General features: G+C 25.7%; 1 protein-coding gene across 4 annotated transcripts in view; it reads left to right on the top strand.

Moving 5' to 3' along the window:
* Atf3 (Activating transcription factor 3) overlaps positions 1-3,937 on the top strand; it is a 156,021-nt gene that overhangs the window by 42,069 nt on the left and 110,015 nt on the right. For 2 of the 4 annotated variants that reach the window (XM_067045760.1, XM_067045759.1), the window contains exon 2: positions 1,942-2,212. The exons of 1 other annotated variant lie outside the window; for it this stretch is intronic. The gene's annotated coding sequence lies outside the window, so the exon portion shown is untranslated. The remainder of the gene's footprint in view (positions 1-1,941; positions 2,213-3,937) is intronic. One more of the 4 variants, XM_067045761.1, reaches the window with a different exon arrangement.

Here is a 3,937-nt window from a genome sequence, read left to right on the forward strand (position 1 = left end):
TATATAATAAGACTACAGATCTAGGCATATTTAAATAATAATATATATGATTAAACACCCAAATATATACCTAATTTTAATGGTTAATGGTAATTAAAAATTACAGGAGATATGTTCATTTGGTGAATCAAAATCACTTATGGAGAATCATAGAAGTAAGAAAGTACCCAGTCAAATATTTCTTTATGATTGATATATTGTCAGTTCTTCTGGTATACGATTGAACAGATATATTACCATATAGTTTAAAATCTTTTGTTATATGATGGTTCGATAAATTAAGTTTTCTAACATTTTTTGAAATATCTGTTTTATTATATAACCACTTACTAATAGTTATTAATTAATTATTAAAATCGAAAACTGCTGCTTTACTGTATTTTGCAATAATAATAAAAAAATAAAGAATAATAATCCGCTGTCAACTAAAATGGCTTAACGATGCGACCCAACTTTTGGCCCATCCCCAAAGATGTTATCTCTCTGGGCGGAAGAGCGACAGTTCCGTAGGAGTGTCAATGCTTCAAATCATAATGGCCTTAAATATTTAAATGTCAAAGTAATTAATAAAATAAATATACAGCGATTAGAACATTTTCGTTTAGACAAAAAATTTCTTTCCACAGGCTTATCTGCTACGTAATCTAATAATTTCATTTGGACAAAGAATTTGAATTCTGGAATTCCCATTCGTGATTACTTCTATCTTATCTATTAAACTTGCAGTTCTATTTTATTATATACTTTAAAAATTATGACTTCCTTCAGTTTATTTTAATTTTTGATTTTGGTGAAATGTCTCAATACTTCATAAACAAGAACAGGAAAAAATAATCTTCTAAACAAACTTCTTAATCTTAATTATTAAAGCTCATTACTCATTCAAATTAATACTCAACCTAATTCTCTGTGGGGTAGAGGCAACTCAACAATAAATAAATAAAAATTAGATTTATGAAAATAAAAAATTCATTCTCACAACACTTTCATCCTTTATTTATCATATAAATTTAATTACTTCACTTCAAGTATTTCAATGTTTAAACGCCAAATTTGGACTATTCAAATATTTTTTGTTGAGTAAATTACAAATGTTTTATTTTCAAACTATAAAATATGAGATTTTCCGAATCTGTAATTGTTTTTTCTTCTTACATTTACTGACTTATATATGAAATATAGGTTTAATAAAATGAATTATTATGATTGTGAAAAATTAAGGAACCCAAGTTTTAAGATTCCCTGGGTCCAAATAACCAAATCTCACAAAATGGTATGGACGATTGATAAAATAAATCATATCTTTCTTAGGTGAAAATTAGTTATTGAATGGAGTAATATATAAAAGAATTTAGGAATTAACTTAATAATAAAGAAAGGGGAAATATTTTTCTCGAGTGAAAAAATAACTAATATATAATTAATATAATTAAGAAATTTTGCTTTTTAAAAAGCTATATCTCGAGAACTATTGAACGTAAATAGCTCTAGGGATAATATTTCAGCAAATTTACTCTTCTTTAAATAATGTTCTCTTAGATTTTCTAGTGTTGTTGGTAGTTTTTAAGATATAGAGCTCCGAATGAAATATCAATGTTTTTTTAAGGTTTTGAAACAGCCGCAATTTTTTAATCCCCCTATCTATACTGGGCAGACTCATCAATTTTGACTTGTAACTATACATAGTTTTTATTGAAGTAATAAAAAATTGGGGTGAGATAACTGCCTTTTTTTCTTCCCGGCTTTTGTACTAAGTGGTATACGGTCAATTCTTTGACCCACTTGTTTAGCGAAACCTACTGGATTCTGTCGTCATGTCGGTTCGAATTAACGAATTTTATTAATAGAAATTTGGCTTGTTAAAAAAAAGTTTGATGAAGGGAAAGGTGGTGGAATAATATACTTTGGATTCTCCTAATACTTTTGATTGTTCTATTCTAGAAGAGCTCTATGAGAGAGAGTATTGTAGGACGAAGCGACCTATCCCTACTCCAACCAATTGCAGCCCAGTTAAATAAACTGTTGATACGGATCCAACAATTCGACACCCATCCATCGAAGAAAGGCGACACCTGATTCGTTCCCGGAATGGATGCCCGACCAATCAGCTTTTGTCGATTCAGCATGGCTACCATATTGACACAGATTTCCTTCGCTTAGGGTAGTCTTTCTACACTTTCATCAAATTCTACCCGAAGTTCTTCAGTCTGAGGTGAGTGTTATAAAATACTTAAGTGGAATTTTTTACAGAAGGGAAAATATAAAATTTTAGGTTTGATATTTTTATATAGCGTACAAAATTTAATCTACCTATGAAATAAAGAACCAACCAATATTTTTGTGAAACTATATTTTATAATCTAGATACTTTTTTAAAAGAATTTATTCTTCGCAACATAAACTGACACACCGTATTATTAAAATATGTATGATTTGTTTCTAAAAATTAATATTTCAAAAAGTAGTTGTTTTAATGAAATCCATTAATGCTTCAGTAATTATGTGTGCCAGTTGCTAGTGACCCAAATATGTATAATAAAAATATATGAACAAATTTATTTATTTATTTTTAATTCATTTATAAATTGTATTTTCTTTTGACTGATTATGATCTTATTATTTAATTACTCAAAAATTAAAATGAGATACAATTGATAATAGTGTTCAAATAAATAATGAATTGAATTGAAGATATCACTACAGAAAAAATTATCATTATAATACAAAATTTATTCAACAATCCAAGAAATATTTAGAACAATTTTAATTTCAATACACGAGGTATACCACTTGCGATTGGCCAAACTCAACTCATAAAACATTTCGTCAATGTTTAGGTCCGTTTCATAATTATACTAGATCATATTTTAAATGATATTGAAAATTAAAAACCAAATAAAAATTGTTTTATGAAGGAAAAAAAAAGTATCCTGTATCCTGGTAGCCTGTGGTATAAAGAAATAAATATAAAAATATTGTATCGTATTAAAATATAACATGAAGAGATATAAATTAATATGTAATAAATACGTATCAAATCAGAAATTAGAAATGTTTGTGTAAATATATTGCATAAATTAATTGCAAAAATTTTAGTAAATTACTATAAAACTACTAAAAATCAATGGCTAATCTTTTTCATTTAATCTAAAATAAAATATATTTTGACTGACTTTTATAAAATATAGGCAAGTGAGAAATAAATTACTAACTATTAAACAATATGACAAATAGATAAAATACATTTCAAAAGAAAAAATAAAATAAATAGGAATCATACACATATTACTCCATTTTAAATATATTTTTCTATAATATATCCTTATTATAGAAAAATATTTTTAAATATTTTATAGTTTTATAGTAATATATCCTTATTATAGAAAAATATTTTTAAAATGGAGTAATATGTGTATGATTCCTATTTATTTTATTTTTTCTTTTGAAATGTATTTTATCTATTTGTCATATTGTTTAATAGTTAGTAATTTATATCTCACTTGCCTATACTTTATAAAAGTCAGTCAAAATATATTTTTTGGAAATTATTACATATATATTTATATATTATTATTATCCATATGATTATAAAAATGCATATCATTATTTTTGTTATAGTGGCTTCGAGATGTAAGAAGTAGAACAAATGAAAAGAACAGAACTTAAAAGAAAACAAAATATTTTATCATTTACTTTACACTGGCGTAATATGAAGCAATCAATATTTGTAAAAGTTTTTAGATTGAATTGTCTAATTGAGTTGTTGAGAGATCAAAAGATCAATTTATTGTTATTTAAATTACAGGAATGAATTGAAAATACCCACTTAGTTTTTTATGCTTTTATGAAAACAACTGCGCAGTTGTCTGAAATCTTGAAATCTGAATTACTTTACTGGATACATAAACACAACTCCCGACCAATGAATCTATATTCA

The sequence above is a fragment of the Halyomorpha halys genome, unplaced genomic scaffold, assembly GCF_000696795.3.
Source record: "Halyomorpha halys isolate HHAL.00 unplaced genomic scaffold, Hhal_1.1 Scaffold31.1, whole genome shotgun sequence".
NCBI classification, from domain to species: domain Eukaryota; kingdom Metazoa; phylum Arthropoda; class Insecta; order Hemiptera; family Pentatomidae; genus Halyomorpha; species Halyomorpha halys.